We start from the raw sequence: 17,834 nt of genomic DNA, 5'->3' as shown, positions 1-17,834 counted from the left end.
AAAAACCCCAAACCCCCCTACTGCCCATGCCAGGGCCTCCACCACACCTTCATCCCCCCGCCCCCACTGCCCCAACTAGACCCCCATGCCTCCATCCCACTCTGCACCAGCCAGGGCCCCATGCACCTCCTAAGGGCCCACGCCGGGGCCTCCACCATGCTCACTCCTTTCTGCCCCCTTCTCCCTTAAGGGTGAGATGTGTGTGTCTGGGGGGGGGCTCAGACTCCCCCCAAACTGACAATTTTCAGCATATTGATACACTTCATATTCTAGTTATTGAATGTGTGTCTATCATTGGTATCCTAACAACGTCATCATTATTCAAATAGCAATGAACTACATCATTGCATTACCATGAATTACAGTCTATTAAAATCATTACACTCAGCTGCACTAACACCCCTGTGTAAAGTCCCTGTGTTCACTCTGTGCCTCACCCCTGCTTAGTGCCTGTCTGGGAGCTGAGGCCAGTGTTGGCTGTGGGAAGAAGGTGGACGGGAGTCACAAGCAGTGAGGAGTCTCTCTCCCTTCCGCTTTTCTCCTCTCCCTTCCTATCGCTCTCCCTGCCCCTTTCCCTCCCTCTTGTTTCTTCTCTAAGTCCTTGCTCCCTCCCTTTCCAGATGTTTCCCCCTTTTTGCTTCTCACCCATGTCCCTTTGCCCATTTCTCTCTGCTCCCCATCTCCTGCCGGCTCTGTCTAGTGCCCGCTCCCACCCACACACTCAAAGCAGCAGAGGAGGTTCCCTCTCCTCGGGTAGGAAGGGTGGCCTAGTGGTTCAGGCACAGGCCTGGGACTCAAGTGTGCTGGGTTTGGTTCTCTGCTCTGCCACAGACTCCCTGCTTAGACTTGGGAGAGTCACTTCACCTCTGGGTGCCCTAGATCCCACCTGCCACATGGAGCTAATGCTGACCCTGCCTCTAGGCTAAATCCCTTCATAGCTGTATGGTGATGGGGGAAATGGAGATAACAAGGTGAGTGGATTCGAGCTGAATTTCTCCATGGCCTGAGAGTGAGAGCCAGCTCCCTGCAGGGGGCATGGAGAGAGAGGGGCTCAGGCCAGCTCTGCAGAGGGGGCTGAGGGCTTTAGCCCTGCAGCTTCTGCTTCTAAGGCATCTGAGGGTCTCAGCCCGTCTTCTCCCAGGGTCTGAGGCATCTTCTACCCATCCTGCGTGGCTTCTGTCTTGGATCCGTGGCAGTGTTCCTTGTAATTTTTGATGTCCATGTGAGGAACGACTTTTATTATGTGCACCAATATGGAGGTGTGTGGCAGGGGTGGGGCCAAGCGGTTCAGGGTGCGGGAGGGGGCTCAGGGCTGGGGCAGAGGGTTTGAGTGCGGGGCAGGTGAGGGCTCTGGCTGGGCATGTGGGGTTAGGGGCGAGGCTGGTGATGAAGGGTTTGGGGTGCCAACTGCCCCAGGGACAACCCTCAGCCCTCTCTCACTGAAGCAGCTCAGGGTCACTTGAGATGCCTCTCCACGGTCACAGCTTCTCCAGCAGCCTGACTGGGGGCATCTATCCCCCAGCTGGGGCAGGTCCGCGCTAGGCTTGGTGGGGACCAGGGAAGGGGCGTAGCTTGGAGGGAACTTAGGTCTGGGGCTTCTCCTTTCCTCCCACCCTGCGCAACGCAGCTCCTGCCAGGGTCTGGACTTCTCTTCCCCCTAATCTGCCACTGCGCCCATCCAGCATCTGCGCGTATGAGCCCTACAGCCCACCTAGTTGATTTCAAACAGCCTGGGGCTCCCAGCCACCGCTACCACGGCAGTGGTGGCAGCCAGGGTTCCCAGTCTTTGAAATCTCCTGGGCCCCCCCTCCTCAGTGGCCCCTGGTGGGTGAAAGGTGTAACTGCAGCAAGTCTCAGGCAGAATATATTTTCTGCAGAGAAAAAGAAAATTCTGGATGGCACATGAATTCTGCACCTGTGCAGTGGCACAGAATTCCCTAAGGAGTATTTAATTGCTTCTTGTATTGCACTCCCTTTTATTAATCCCTGGTAGATGCAGTTTCACTCCTTTTCATTATTTATTTTATTACTCTTATTGTTCTTAGTTCACCATCACTTTGGGTAAGACTGTGTAGAGGTATGTCAGTCATTGTGCTACCTGGTTCATAATTGACTTACTTTGCACATATTCACTAAAGGCACTGGCTTATTGTTGGTTTAAAGCCCCTTAAATGGATGAATGTAGCATCTTCCCTTGGTCCAGGTTAAATGTGACACATGATAGCAAGACACAATAGCAAAGAGAAGACCCAAGGCCACTCTGGAATTTTTGTGTTTTGTGTATGTGTGTGTATGCGCCCAGTCACAAGTTGACTGATAGAGTTTGGAGGAGTGAGCAAAGGAAGATTTCTGCGGTTTTTTTGGATGGGTGGGATGATTTGGTGCCTCCTTAGATAATGGAAACAGAACTTCCTACATACTTTGTAAATGCACTAGATTGTATGAAAGATACTGTGACAGTCCATGCCCCTAGGGTCAGGGCCGCTTGGCCTATCGGGCGGAGTTTATGAAGCAGCCCTTTGGCACAGGGCAGCATGTCCTAGCGGCCAGAGTCTGTAGTGCCACCCTTCAGTGCAGGACAGCATGGCCTAGTGGCTAGAGTCTATAGAGTTGGGGGCACCCACTTTGGGGTGTGGCAGCCCCGGTACAGGGACCCAGGCCCACCCAACTTCACCGGGCCCACCCGACTTCACCGGGCCCCAACCCAGGCATAGCGGCTTGCCACTGACTCAGCGGGGGGTTCCTACCGAAACATGCTGAGTTTCCCCGGACGGGAGATACCACTCCGTCACCCTCCCTGGGTCACTTCCTACCAGAGTCTGTATTGGGGTTCCCCATGAGCTGTCGGATCCTCTGTGTTTAGCAGGGTCGGTCATCTCCAGGGGCTCCTCCAGTCACTGCGGTGCAGGCAGGCTGTGGACAGCTTCGATTCCTGGTGCAGTCAGAGGCTGTGGCTGACCCAGGCAGGTCCTTCCCCTGCAGCCTCCAGCCTAGAATGAGCTGAGCTCCCTCCCTTTATATTACTAGAGCACTTGGAGCATGCCCAGTCTCACCAAGGAGGCGGGACTTCCGCTGTCTGGGCTAGTGCGGGGTAGGCAGACCCCGTCACAGATACCAGACTAATCAAATTCTACTCTCAACTGGAACAGTGTGCAGGGTCTTGAACATCGTCCATCCACTCGGGTCAACCTAGTAACACTCTCTTCAGGGCTGTCCCTAGCTATTCTGTGGCCCTACGCAGCCCCCCTGCTGGGGGTGGGGGGACCCCAGGTCTCCGCGGGGATGGGAGGGGTGGGGCTGGCTTGTGGGACAGGGGACAACCACCCCCCAGCACTCACCGGAGGCGCAGCTGGGGCCGGGTCACTGCACTTCCCGCCACCAGTGAGTGCAGGCCTGGCCCTGCTGCAGTCCTCAGGGGAGTGGGGGCAGAGCTGGGGTAGGAAGGTGGCAGAGTAGGTCGGGGGCTTTGGGGAAGGGGTGGGAAGAGGTGGGGCTGGGACGGAACAGGGGCTGGGGCAGCACGCAGCTGCGCAGGGCACCAGGAAATCTTGTGCCCTAAATTTCCTGGTGCCCGACGCAGCTGCGTACTTTGCGTATGGGTAGGGATGGCCCTGACTCTCTTGAATGAAATCTCTCTCAGAGGCAAATTTCTACTGTAATTTTGACTAAACATAGATATACTGTAGTGATAACCCCAAGAAATTATATGTTACATCATGCACCAAAGAACTGATTTAAAACCAAATATGTTTGGTGTTCTTTTTATTTTCATTTTGGTTTCTGAACCTTTAGAGATGCACTAGATTAATATTTTCACTTTTTTTCCAAAACCACAAGTTAAAATCTTTTTTTATTGGTATACTTAATGAAAACTGTGATTCTCAAGCAATCATTTGATTCCAGAAGTGTGTGCTTTCAGAATAAAAACACCAAATATCACCATCCTTGTGGTAAAATTGCAATAGTCGGTAAAACTGGTTATATGTATTTGTCTACCTAGACACATATGATGCTGGTATCAATGACAATTGCACTTAATACAGTTAAGGATGTGTTTACATTTTTTTTCTGGATACAGGCCTTAGTTTGCAAGCTGAAATTGCAATCATTGATTGACTGTGACCGCTCCATAAGGTTCCATATATCTAAAGTGGTCTTATGTTCCAATGACAATTAATACCATTTTGGACTTCCCATATTATGTACTTTTCATAACTTTTAAATTAAAAAATAATAAACCTAATGTCTGTAACTAATTCTCTCATTCTGTGAACACTGAAGCACATGCTTTTTGGAGGTAGCTGCTGTGGGACATCTGTAAGGTGTTCGGTAGATACTTCCAGGTTTATCAGCTGAGGACGTCCTGATTTTTTGTACCTCACAGGTGGCAACTCTATTTCAAACCCTTTTCTCTTGGTAAATATTTTCATACGGCTACATTTCAGCGCTGTCCTTCATTCTGACAAGTTTACTTTTTCCCCCTTCCAAACAGGGGCATCGTTTGCTGTTGGCAGGTGCCCCTCCAACCTTGGTTCCCCAGCCCTCCAAATTTTCATAGCTCCTCGCCAGGGGTTGTGTGAAAAACAGCCACCTGTCAGATTTAGCCATCAGGTTTAGCTACCAGTGGTGGTTTCTGATACTTTCCATATCATGTCTTGCTTTCCTATCTGAATTAATTACCCCCAACTTTCCACATGGGTATCTCATTCAGAGGGCCCTGCCTGCCACATCACTCCTCACCCCCATGAGACCCCCCCCACCTGCCACTTGCCACATCCTTCCTCACCCCCCGCCACTGCGAGATGGCGCCCACTGCTCGCCATGTGCCTCATCCCCTCCAACCCCTCCCCTGTGAGAATCCCCACCCACCACTCTCCATGTCTCTCCTTTCCTCTACCCCCACACCAGATCCCCCCAACTGCCGCTCGCCGCATCCCTCCTCACCCCTCCTTGCCCTGGAGACCCCTCCCCCACTCACCACGTCCCTTCTCTACCCCTGCCCCTCACAGGGATAGGAGAGGAGAGGTCTGGTGAGTCGTGGCGGCTGAGCAGGGAGGGGGCAGGGTCTGGGGCAGAGTGGGGGCGGGGCCCACGTGGCATGGGGATGGAATGTGGGTGCAAGAGGTGGGACAGGGAACTAGCCTCCCCCAGGGGAAGCGTCACCCACTGCCCATGTTAAGGCTGTTTAGTGCTTCTGGGGTTCCCACTTGGTACCTGGTGGTGAGTGAAATCAGCACACACAACCAGTGTGGGGTTTGTGCTCTGCTTTGTAACTGCCCTGAGGTTGGTCCTCACATTCCTGAGCTGCCCCCAACAACTACAACTGGGACATTAAAGTGGAAGAAAGAATTGTTTGTAATGTTTTTATTTTACAGTAAGTAGGTGGAAAGCAGGAAACTAAAAGGAGCTTAGAGAGAGTTTAATGGCCACAGCATATTGTAAGGAGATCCACAGCTACTGGGAACAGGTTTTTAATGGCACAAAAATAGCACCAATGGCCAGGAATTAATATAGGGAATGAATGAGTTACAGTCTCACTTTCAGTAACGTGTAATAAATCTCTCCGTCCCACTCATGTTCCCTTTCCTTCTCCCTCTTCTTTCCCTCCCCTTCCTTCTCCCTTACTGTCCTTTTCTATTCAGCATTTTTCTAGCCCTAACTTCCCACCCCTGTTTATTTTCCTGTGTCTTTCCCACTCTCCTCCATCTCACAGATCTTCCCCCTTGGGTACTCTATTCTTTCCCTGATTTTATCCCTTCGCTTCCTGCAGAACCCGTCAGGGATGTTTTCCCATCACTCTTTTCATTTCTGTTTTTCACCATTTCTCCTGGACTCTCCTTTTATTCTTGTTTTACTTTAATTCTCATTTTCTTCTTCCTTCTTCTAATTCCCTCTGGTTAAACCCGCCCTGTCTCTGCCTCTCCCAGTGCTGCCAACCTCTTGAGTTTTAAAACACCAGGAGACTGACCTAAAATGATTTAAAAAATATTTTATAATGATTTTTGGTCTATCTGCACCCCCACCCATCCCGTTTGTGTGACAATTACAAATTTGCCAGCTCTCTGAGATGGTGACTTGGGCCCCTGTGGCAGGAGCTCTGGCTGGGAGACCCCCATGAGACCTAAGGTCACAGATCGGTACAAAACGCTCCCTGCTGCTGCTCCTCCCCAACCCCCCAAACCCTGATTGATTCATGCTGTGTCCCTGTTATAGGGTTACCATATTGAACAAATAAAAAAAGAGGACCCTCCACGGGGCCCTGGCCCCGCCCATTTCCCACCCCAGCCCCACCCCAACTCCGCCCCTTCCCTGCCCCGACTCCACCCTAACTCCGCCCCCTCATCCCTCCCACTCCCAGCCACGCAGAAAGGGCTGCCCGAGTGCTACCGGCTTCACGGTTTGCCGGGCAGCCCCCAGACCCTGCGCCCCCAGCCAGTGCTTCCCCAGCGCAGCTGGAGCCCGGGAGGGGAAGCGCCCAGCCGGGGGCGCAGGGTCTGGAGGCTGCCCGGCAAACCGTGAAGCCGGTAGCGCTTGGGCTTCGGGCAGCCCCTATGCCTCCGGACCCTGTGCCCCCGTCCGGGCACTTCCCCTCCCAGGCTCCGGCGGCGCAGGGTCCAGAGGCATGGGGGCTGCCCAAAGCCCGTAGCGCTCGGCTCTTAAACAGAGCCGAAGAGTCAGGGGAGGAGCAGAGCAGCCACGGGAGGGGAAGTGCCCGGCCGGCATTTTCCCGGACACGTTCGGCTTTTTGGCAATTCCCCCCGGACGGGGGTTTGATTGCCGAAAAGCCGGACATGTCCGGGAAAAACCGGACGTATGGTAACCCTACCCTGTTACCCCCACAGCTGCCTGTCCCCTGCCCGGCTGTTGGTTCTGCCCCCTGCCCAGCCCCCATGTCTGCCCCTCAGGGCCCCTCTGCCCCTCCTGCAGCCCCAGGGGTTCTTCTCCCCCCTGCAATCCCTGGGGCTGCAGAGAGGGAGGGGGAGGATCTTCCTGGGGCCATAGAGATGAGGGACCAGGTGCTGGGTAGGTCGGAGTCCTCCAGGGTCAGAGAGACTGGGGTCCATAAGGCTAGAGAGGCTGATTTCCAGGTCCCCAGTGGGATATTCCCACCTCAGAGACACAATCTGAGCCAGGTGTCTGCGTCCCACACCTGGAGCCAGGGTCGGATTCTGCCCCCACGGACGGAGCCCGGCGGGAAAGTGAAGATCGGGGCCTCATCACCAGCATCGATAAATGTCACCTGCCCCCGCTCACAGTCCAGATAAATCCGGATCCTGCTGGGGGCCCGGCTCAGGGGCAGGGGGGTCTCAGGAGAGGTCAGAGCCCGGAACTGACCCCCCCAGCACTCCACAGCCCAGATCCCCCCCTCAGGGCTACGGCTGATCTCTCCCTTCCTCCTCACAGACTCTCTGGCCACCCCCACAGCCCAGCCTCCCCCACCCCCCACCTCCACCTCCCAGTAGTGTCTCCCCGAGGTGAACCCCTCACAGCCAAGCACAGAGATCTCAGTGTCAAATCTTTCAGGGTTGTTGGGCAGTTGCTGCCGTGTGTCTTCCCATCTCACACTTTTCCGACCCTCAGACAGGATGAGGTTGGGATGAGCCGTGTCTGGATCCAGAGTCACATTCACTGCGGGGCGGGGGGGGGGGAGGGGGAGAGAATCAGAGTGTTAGGGGCAGATCTCGGCCCTGGGGGAGGGTTTGATGGTGTCAGTGACTGAATCTGCCCCAGCTGGAGAGTGAACCAGGGATTCTCCTTCCTCCAGGATTTACCCCTCAGCTCTGACTGGGGAGCAGCTCTGAGATGTCAGCATAGTGCAGGGGAGAGTCACGCCCCTGGCAGAGATGGGCCAGCCGTGGAGCAAAAGGGTCAGTTGAGCCAGGTCTGGGACTCAGGCTCTTTCATGTCCTGCTCCACATCTCTCCACACATGGGACTAGAGCCCCAGGTGTTGGGGGGGGGCACGGAGTGGTGAGAAACTGAGCTCCCTCTCCACAGTGCTCACTGACACGCCTCACCTCTCCCTGCAGTTTCCCATCTTAAACCCCACATTCCCAGATGAGAGAGATCATCGCTGGGAGGAGAGAATAGATACATCCCAGCCCTGTGCCCTCAGCCTACGTGAGAGCAAGGGGAGTGTTGGGGGAGAAGGAGCAGGAGGGGAAGGAGGGAGAGCAAGCAGAGAGGTGAATGGATATGTGAAGGAAGGGATCCCAGAGAAAACAGTATTGGATGAGGAGATGGGGCAGGAGAGGGTTATAGAGAGTTTGCTGTGTGACGGTGAGTGTGAAAACAGCAACTCATTGACCCATTCCCTCCAAACAGTCACCGTCACCAAACCTCCAGGCCCTTCCACCTGCCCCCACTCCTACTGCCTGCACACCAGCCCCATTCAGCTGACTGCCTGCTGCTCTCCCCACCCTCCTGTTCCTGCCAGGCACTGCCTGCCTTCCAAACCCTTCCAAACGCTGCCCCATCCCCCAATCTTCTGGTCCCTTCCCAATCCTGATGTGTCTCCCTCTTTGCACTCTCATGACTTTCCCCCTGGGCTCTCCCTGTACTCAAGCAACAGGGTTCTCGTCACTGGGCATATTTTATTTCCTCGCCTCCCCATTTTGTCACTTGAAATATCTTTGTTTCTCTCTCTGATCTCTGAATTTTAGCATTTACACTTCCTCTGTTTCCAAACTCTGAATTTTTAATCCTCAGTTGCTGGGCATTTAAGAACAGACCCAGAATTTAGTTTTCTCCTGTTCCACAGCCCATGGCTCTGTCCCCCAGGGTCTCAGGCAGGGAGGGGGCTGTGAGCAGGGACAGCCCTGGGGAGCTGGTGGGTAGAAGGAGCTGTGTCTTTGGCCCTGTGCTAGGAGCTGGGACACATCAGTGGCTGTGCAGCCAGGCTGGGGGATGTGCCAAGCAAACTCTGCAGGTCGCACTGCATGTGAAGGCAGAGGAGGGACAGGAGGAGTAGACACAATAGTGTCTGGATTTACTGCTGTATGTCAGGCCATGGCTACACAACCTCCCTCCCCTCCCGATGTGCTGTGAAATGCAGGATGCTGGTGAGTTCTGCCCTGAGCAATGAACTCCCCTCCCACGGCCACAGTCAGGGGAAAGAAGTAAAACGTTCTAACAGCAGCTGAGATTGGGACATTGATAGAATCTGAACTTCAGTTACCTTCTTGTACAGGTGGCGCAGAACTTCCCAGCCCTGAAAACACAGAATCAGAGATGAGAGCTCATCTGAACAAGCATATTAACAGAAATTAGTGTTGTATAGAGGGAGGCCACTTGTCCAGAGTTAAAATGGCCAGGCCTCTGTTTGAGAGGTTTGTCCGCAGTCCAGCATGGGGTCTAAAATGGATGTGATTTTGTCCAGTGTTGGATGGGGGAACATCGCTCCACCCCCTCCATCTCTGAAAAATGGTGTCCCCCATGTGGCATGACCTCAAACGCATCATCACACCAATGAGGATGGGGTGGCACAGGGGGGCCCAAACCAATCCCGACAGTCTGGAAATGTCGAGCGTTCAGGGAATGACTGAGTGGCCCCTTATGCGTATAAAATGTTACACTGGGAAAAAAATAAGTTCTAGAGTTCAGCATAAAGTAAACAATCCCCAAATACACGTGTGAGCATTTCTCTGTCAGTGGCTACAATTTTAACAGACTCTTTTTTCCTTAGCAGAATTTGTATCACTTTTATAATTCTTAATAATCATGAATTAGACTTTCCCTTCTGACACTCTGAAGTGACATTGCAAACCTGCTAACAAAGACGTGGTCCGGCTGCCATTCATGTTGCTGGCCAATCTCCCCTGGAATTCAATGGGAGTAGGCCTGAGGCATGGAGGGGAATTTTGAAAGAGATGGGAGCAGGGCTGCCAACCAAATTGTCAGGCCCCTGGGCTGGGTGGTGGTGGTGGTGACTATGGGCCCCTGTAAGGGGCTGGGCCTCAGGCATAAGGGGCAGGGCTGGAGGATAGTCTCCCTCACCCAGCTCTTCAGTGCTGACCGGCCTGCTGCCCGCGACTCTGGTGGTGATTTAAAGGGCCCGGGGCTCCAGCCGCGGTAGCGGTGACTGAGAGCCCCGGGCCCTTTATAATCTCTGGGCCCCAGGGCAGCTGCCCCTTTTGCCTCCCACCCCCACCCATCGGCAGCCCTGGGTGGGAGAAAAGGGTTTTCTTTTGGCTCCTGTGAATATGATATAAAGGCCAGAGGGCAGCTGGGGCATAGGAGAAGATTTTACATTTCCCCTTCCGAGTTGTCCACTGTCTGGAGCAGGTTTTTGTCCCTGCAGACAGTCTACTGGGGTCAGGGGTCGCCCTCCTTAACTAAAGATAGAGAATGAGCATGAACTTGTTGGCTTTGGGTACAATTTTCAAAATCTCCAAAGTGCCTAGGCCCCATTTTCCAAAGGAGCCTGGGAGTCTAAGTCCAGTCTTCTCTCCCCACCACCAAACTCATTTCCATGTTACCCTTCCCCAGTGTACTGACCCTGACCTACTTCTCAGGCTTTTACCTCCTTCACTGACCAATCTGTCCCACCCCAGCCTGTGCCGTTCAGTTTAGGAGCTGGGTAGGTGGCTGGCATAGATGTCTCTTTTAGTGCACTGATTCTTAGCACAAGCAAAAGATGAAGAAAACTCTCTGGCAAGCATGTGGTTTGTGGTGCAAAAATGAGCAAATGCAAATAACATGTGTTATTCTTTTGCTGTCCTGTTGATTTCCTGTTGGTTCATCTTCCTGTCTGACATTGACAAAGACTCGACTAACTCAGCAGACATATGTTCACACACACAGGTTCAGCCTGATGCTGTATCGGCCCCTCACACACTGATTGCAACACAGGCCACACTGCACAACCAGAGCTGCACGAGGAGCTGGAATAACTGAAATTATTCCTACCAGTTCCCAGTGTCTGTACCTGTCATTGCCTGTAAAGCTCCTTTCTCCACTCTCGCTACCCTTCTGTTGTGTTCTCTGGCATATTGTGTCCCTGGGGTTGGGCCATTAGCCAGTGTCCCGTGTGTGTATTATGATACAATCGCCAATTACACGATCACACACTGTTTTTGCCACAGGACCCCTGCCTCATTCTTTCACTGCTCAGGATGGATGCACAAGGGGTGAGAAGTAAGGATGTACAGGCAAGCAGAAAACTGGCATTTCCTAACTACCAAGTGTTTGACATTTCAACCTAAATCATATTCTGTTCGAGGCGGGGAGGGGGTTGTGCAATATATTTGTATCATGTCCCCTCTCGCTCCTCTCTTTTAAAGATAAAAATTCTCAATTTTTTCAATCTCTCCTCATACTGATTCTCATTGCCTTTCTCTGAGCCCCCTTTTCTTCTTCATTACCCTTTCTGAGATGGGGTGAGCAGTACCCAACACAGTGCTCCAGATGAGGCAAAACACTGATTTATATAATGGCTGTATAATATTTCCATGTCATTCACCATCCCATTTTTATGGGTTCTCACATTTTGTTTGATCTTTTGCCCAGAGCTGCTCAGTGAGCAGAGGGTTTTGTCAAGCTAGTCACAGTCAGGGCCGGCTTTAGGCCAATTCGCCCGATTCCCCGGAATCGGGCCCCACGCCTAAGAGGGCCCCACGCCTTAGGCACCTTTTTAATTTTTTTTACTCACCCCGGCAGCGGTCCACTCTCCCAGCTGGAGCTCCGGCTGGAGCGCAGGAGCCCCACGGCCCGCAAGCCCAGTCGGAGCGCTGCAAGCCCCGTGGCCCCACTCTCCCGACTGGAGCTCCGGCTGGAGCATGGCAGCTCCACAGCCCCACAACCCTGGCCAGAGCGCCGCGGCCCCGTGACCCCGGCCGGAGCGCTGCAAGCCCCACGGCCTCCCTCCCCCGGCCGGCAATCTGAAGTGCCGCCAAAGACTGGGAGTGCCGCTGGTGAGTACAAGCCCCAGGAATCGGGCCCCACACTTGCTAAAGCCGGCCCTGCCCAGCATACACTGCCAAACCAAAGCTTCCCAAAATATAGTGGGATCTATTCATAGTGCACCTCACTCTGAATCTATACAAGTGCTTCTGGTGAGTACTCTGACTGCTGAGACAAGGAATCCAGGAGGCATGCACACAAGTGACGTAGTAACCGTAGTGACTCTATGCTGACATAACTTGAGTTAACCACACTTAAAGTGTAGATATGGCCTTAGGTATATTAAATATTTGGAACAAGTAACAGGAAAGTATGAGGGTAGACTAAGAATCATTCAGGTGTTTAGGAACTGGCCATTGGAACTGGCCTTACTGCACCCTACAGGCCCAGGACCAAAGAGGCACATAAAAAATAGATCATTTATTTATTAAAATTTCTTGACTCGAAGGTGTATAACTCATGATTTTAGAATTCTTGTGGTTGTGAAGGTATCTTGGGGTTGTAGACGTGTGTTCATTATATTTTGAAAGGCAAAACTATGAATGGGTTGAACAAAGAATTAGATCAGTCCCTCAGGATAAGTACATTGGCTATTAGCCAAGATAATCAGGGATGCAGGCCCATGCTCTGCATGTCCCTAAACTGTCCTTTGACCGCCAGATGCTGGGAGTGGAAATGGGATGGTTCACTGAGTCATTGCCTGGTCTGATCATTCCCTTAGAAGCACCGGCATTGGCCACTGTCACAAGACAGGATACTAGATTAGGCAGACTATTGGTCTGACCCACAATGGCTGTTCTAATTTTCTGCAAAAATTACAATAGATTTTTTTTTCCAGGGAGAAAGACGTTATAGGAGATAGTATACTGCCTTTATTGAATGTTTGAGAATCAAGTTGTACACAATGGCATGCGGAAAAACACTAAGGGCTGGACTGAGAGGCAAAATAACAGTTGCAAAAATGCAATCCCCATTGGTGGATTGACTCAAAACAAAGTTTTGACACTAGGCCAGAAATTCAGTCAGCTCTAAAATGAGAAGAAAAAAATAAAATTAAAAATTCAGGGAATTCAGGGAATCCCAGCAGCAGATAAAACAACTTGGGAAACTGCTCGGAGACTCTATGCAGTTAGATACAGTGATAAGGGATTCTTTGTTTCTGAGGGGATATGTGTAAAATGTTTCAATGAATTAAGACTCAGGGATTAGCTATACTGGCAAATTAAAGCGCTCTAACTTGCTGGCTCAGGGGTGTGAAAAATAAGCCCCCCCCTCGAGCGCAGCAAGTTTGAGCGCTTTAAAGCACTAGTGTGGACAGGCTCGGCTCCCAGTGCTCGCAGCTAATCCCCTCGTCGAGGAGGATTACCGGGAGCACTGGCACCCACGGCAGCGCTTTGAACTTTGTAGTGTAGACATAGCTTCAGTAGGTTACATCAGACAAAGAGGAGCTGCATTGACTAGGCATTGGGATGCCTGTGCCATTAAGAACCCAGCCCTGGGAAGCCGATGCTGAGAGGTGCTGTCTGTGAGAGGGGAAATAAAAAAGATGCTTTGCCCCCCACCATTTTTGCAAACACTGGTGTCTCAATCCCACTGGGGTAACTGCTACCCCCTTTGCCCCGCCTGTGCCGGGTTTTGCCCTTTGACACCCTCTGCCAGCGCCTCACCCGGAGCTTAACTCCTGCTCCTCCCCCCCAGCCCTGATTTTGCCCTTTAGCCCCTCTCCTAATGCTGCCTCCAGCTGCTTGACCCCCCTGACCAGTCAATTTCCGCCCCCTGCTCAGACCCTGGCCACCCCCTGCTCTGATTCGCCCCCTTTGCCACTTTTTAACCCCTGTAAATAGCAGTCAGCAGAATCTTATGGCTAATAAGGGCAGGGTGAAGGGCAGTGGCTTCGGTAGATGTTACTGAGCATGCTCAGTTCGTGTGACTATACAAAAAAGCCACTTTGCTCAAATAAAAAAGCCTCTTGCCCCCCACCCCCAACAAACTATTTTGCAAAGCACTGGTGTCTCAGTGCCAATGGGGTAATTGCTACCCCATGCCCCTGCTTGTCAGGATTTTGCCCTCTGACACACTCTGCCAGCGCCTCACTCCTGGACTTAACTCCTCCTTCTCCCCCCCATTCCTGATTTTTCCCTCTAGCCCCTCTCCTACTGCTGCCTCCAGCTGCTTGACCCCCCAGACCAGTAAATTTTCACCCCCTGCTCAGACCCTGGCCACCCCCCTGCTCTGATTCGCCCCCTTTGCCACTGTCAAAAGCAGTCAGCAGAATCTTATGGCTAATAAGGGCAGGGTGAAGGGCAGTGGCTTCAGCAGATGTACTGAGCATGCTCAGATGAACTAGGGTTACCATATTTCCACAAACAAAAAAGAGGACACTGGGGGGGGGGAAGCCCCGCCCTAGCCCCGCCCCACCCCATCCACTCCCTCCCACTTCCCACCCCCTGACTGCTCCCCTCAGAACCCCAACCCCCCCTGCTTCTTGTCCCCTGACTGCCCCCTGCTGAGAACCCCCTACCCTAACTGCCCCCCCAGCACCCTACCTGTCCCCTGACTGCCCTGACCCTTATCCACTCGCATGGGTGGCAGGGTTGTAGAAATTTTGGTGGTGCCCAGAACCCCCCACCCCACCTGCCTAAGGCTCTGGGAGGGGGGTTGGGTCGGGGGAGGAGGTCTGGGGTGCAGGTCCTGGGCTGGGGATTAGGGTGCATGAGGGGTGCAGGTTCTGGGATAGAGTTTGGGTGCTGGGTGCAGGCTTCGGGCTGGGGCAGGGGGTGGGTGTGCAGGAGGGGGTGAGGGGTGCAGGCTCTGGGATGGAGTTTGGGGGTGAGAGGCGGTGCAAAGGGAGGGGGTGCAGGCTTTGGGAGGAAGTTTGAGGGCAGGAGGGTGTGTGTGGGAAGGGGGAGGGGGATTGGGAGGGAGTTTGGGGATAGGAGGGGATGCAGGGGTGAGGGCTGTGGGTCTGGGGATGAGGGGTTCATGATGCAGGAGGGGGCTCAGAGATGGAGCAGAGGATTAGGGTGTGTGGGGATGAGGGCTGGGGCTGGGGGGTTTGGGGTGTTGGAGAGGCTCAGGGCTAGGGTGGAAGGGCAGGGTAAGGGCAGCCTGTCTTCCCATTAGTGGATGGGGGCACTAGGACCCAGGGGCAGCAGACAGCAGTTGCTGCTGGCTCTGGCAGTACACGCAGACAAGGGAGAGGCAGACAGGGAGGGAGGGACCCACCGAGGGGGGGATGCGCAGAGGGGGGATGGCAGGTGGAGGCTGGGGACCCATCCAACACTCCCCCGCTCCCTGACTGCCCCCCCTCCTCTTACCATTCTGGCTCCACGTGGGTCGGTTTGTGTGTTACACAGGACTACAGAGAGAGGGAGGGGGGAACAGGGGAGGGCTCTGGCTGCTGGGGGCCAATGGGAGTGGGTCAATCAGCCTAGCCGCCCAATCAGCAGCCGCACTCTGCATGGAAGGGAGGGAGGGAGAAAACCTCCCCGGACATTTTAACCATGTTACCAATTCCTCCCGGACGGCTATTTAGAGACGCAAAAGCCGGACATGTCTGGGGAAATACAGACGGATGGTAACCCTAGATGAACTGACTACCCGGTATAAGGAAAATCTCATTCACTTTCCTCCCCTAAATGCTGAGCACTTTAAGGGGAAAAAAGAAGAGAGGTCTGCAGTCTGCTTGATCCTTCATTTTACACCAGCCTAGGAAACAACCACCAGACATGATGGGTGTCACTACAGCAGCCTTGGTTGGACTGTTCTTTTGAAAGATCCTTAATGGGTCTTTTAAGATGCTGATTTTCAATGAAATCTTTTTGTTCTGGGGGGCAGAGAACACAACAGGGACTAGCTCTGTTTTGTCAACTCCTAGTCATTCAAAAGTTGAAAGGCTTTAGATTCAATTTGTTTAATGTTTGTACAGTGATTTTGAAGCGATAACATAGTATGACTGCAACAAGGAGTCCAGTGGCATCTTAAAGACTAACAGATTGGGATGCCATGCGTCTGAAGAAGTGGGTTTTTTACCCATGAAAGCTTATGCCCAAATAAATCTGTTAGTCTTTAAGGTGCCACCGGACTCCTTGTTGTTTTTGTGGATACAGACTAACATGGCTACCCCCTGATACTTGACAGCATGACTGGGCAGTGGGCAACCATCTAAAGATCTTTGTCACTGCTAGCTGTTACCTTTTTCTTACACAATAAAAGCTGGCTGCCTCCCGGACTGCAGTCAGAGTGAGGTAGGGTATGTGGTGTAGAGTCCATAGCTTGGGGGAAACACCTGCAGCAGGGCTGGGCTTTGCACTGGGCCATGTGGAGTGCTGAGGGTAGAAGCGCAAGGCTGAAAGAACTGAGCAGGATGGGGAATGTTGCAGAGGTGTTTCCCCCTCCCCTATAGCCTCAGCTTGCCGCGCTGCCAGAAAATGCCCTGGGCTGCGAGCTCCTGCCAGGCGGCATGGTGCAGAGCTGCTAGCCTGCCCCGGTGCTCTGGGCTGCGTGGCATGGCTGGCTCTTGCTGGACAGCACACTAATGGGAAGGGGAGCAGGGGGGTTGGATAGGGGGCAGGGAGCTTTGGGGGGGCGGTCAGTGGGTGGGGGTGTGGATATGGGTCGGGGCGGTCAGTGGGCCGGGAACAGGGGGTTGCATAGGGGGCAGTGGTCCAGGGGGGCAGTTAGGGGACTGGGAGCAGGGGTGGTTGGATGGGGTGGGTGTCCTGGGGGGGTGGTCAGGAGACAGGGAGCAGAGGGGTTGGATGGGGCAGGGGTACAGGGGGACAGGAAGCAGGGGGGATCGGATAGCGGGCGAGGGCCTGGCCCCAACCGGCCCTCCATACCATTTCTGAACCCTGATGTGGCCCTCAGGCCAAAAGCTTTGCCCACCCCTGACCTCGGGAGAAGGAGGCCTAAGAGAAAGACAGCAGAGCATCCCTCAGGCCACCTCTTACGCAGAAGTGTCTGTTTGAAGAATTGAGTGTAGTCAGAGTAGAATAAACTTATTAATTTTACACAAATAAATAATATGTAAATATGTATGTAGAGAAATGTTTGATGACATAATTTGTTTGCAATATGTAATTCCTACTTAGGCCCTTCCCTCACATTAGCCTTAGGTCCCTCATAACCTTAATCCAGCTCTGTCTCTAGTAGCTGCCCTCGCTCTGCTGCTGGGAATGTGATCGCCCTGGCAGGGGGATCAGGGAGATGCAGCAGGGGAGGAGGCAGGAAAGCAGCGAGATAGACCGGAGAACCAAGGGGACTGTCTGTGACTCCATGTTCAGGCTGTTCTAGTGCTCGAGTGTTCTCACTTGATACCTAGCAGGTGAAATCTAAATACAGGACACACAACCAGTGGGAGGTCTGTGCCCTGGTTTATAACTGTTTGCCTGAGGTTGGTACTCACGTTCGTGAGCTGCTGTACGCAGCTTGATGGGAGAACGGAACATGGGTCTCCCATGTGCCAGCTGAGTGCTCTCACCACGGGGCTAAATGTTATAAGGCAGGTGATAGCACCAAAACCACCTCCTGCTTCTCTCCCCCTCTCCTGTGGAGCGAGGCAGGTGCCTACCTCATTCCAGCAAGAAACGCCTTAGGCGCCTGAGTCACCTGACATCAGGTGCTGGGTTCCCATCTGTGGGTGGCTAAGCAGACATAGATGCCCCTCTGCAGCCCTGATTTAGGCACCTGTCTGTGAGAGGGGGCAGGGCTTAGGACACCCCTCCCCCCTTGTCGCCTCTCCCATTGGCTAGCTTACATGGCTCCGCGCCTAGTGAGCTGGCTTTTGTGAATCGCACTGTAAGGGGCCTGTGATGCCCATGCATTGTCTAGGGAGTTTAGGCCCCTCATTCAGCTTTGCAGAGTTGCAGACGATGATTTTTAGTTGCCTACAAATTAAGCCCTGTGATGCTCAGCATTGCAACACCAAGTCAT

General features: G+C 53.2%; 1 protein-coding gene and 1 long non-coding RNA gene across 9 annotated transcripts in view; both read right to left on the bottom strand.

Annotated features, from left to right (window-relative positions):
* LOC103305721 (butyrophilin subfamily 1 member A1-like) overlaps nucleotides 1-17,834 on the bottom strand; it is a 281,081-nt gene that overhangs the window by 128,421 nt on the left and 134,826 nt on the right. The window lies entirely within an intron of this gene.
* On the bottom strand, nucleotides 5,350-11,923 carry LOC135974982 (uncharacterized). The gene is made up of 2 exons (XR_010592045.1): nucleotides 9,178-11,923; nucleotides 5,350-7,629 (listed from the first exon to the last, which is right to left on the bottom strand). It is a non-coding gene; the product is annotated as an uncharacterized LOC135974982 (long non-coding RNA).

Source organism: Chrysemys picta, chromosome 12 (assembly GCF_011386835.1).
Source record: "Chrysemys picta bellii isolate R12L10 chromosome 12, ASM1138683v2, whole genome shotgun sequence".
NCBI classification, from domain to species: domain Eukaryota; kingdom Metazoa; phylum Chordata; order Testudines; family Emydidae; genus Chrysemys; species Chrysemys picta.
The sequence above is the reverse complement of the archived record's forward strand: the minus strand, read 5'-3'. Positions and strand labels throughout refer to the sequence as shown.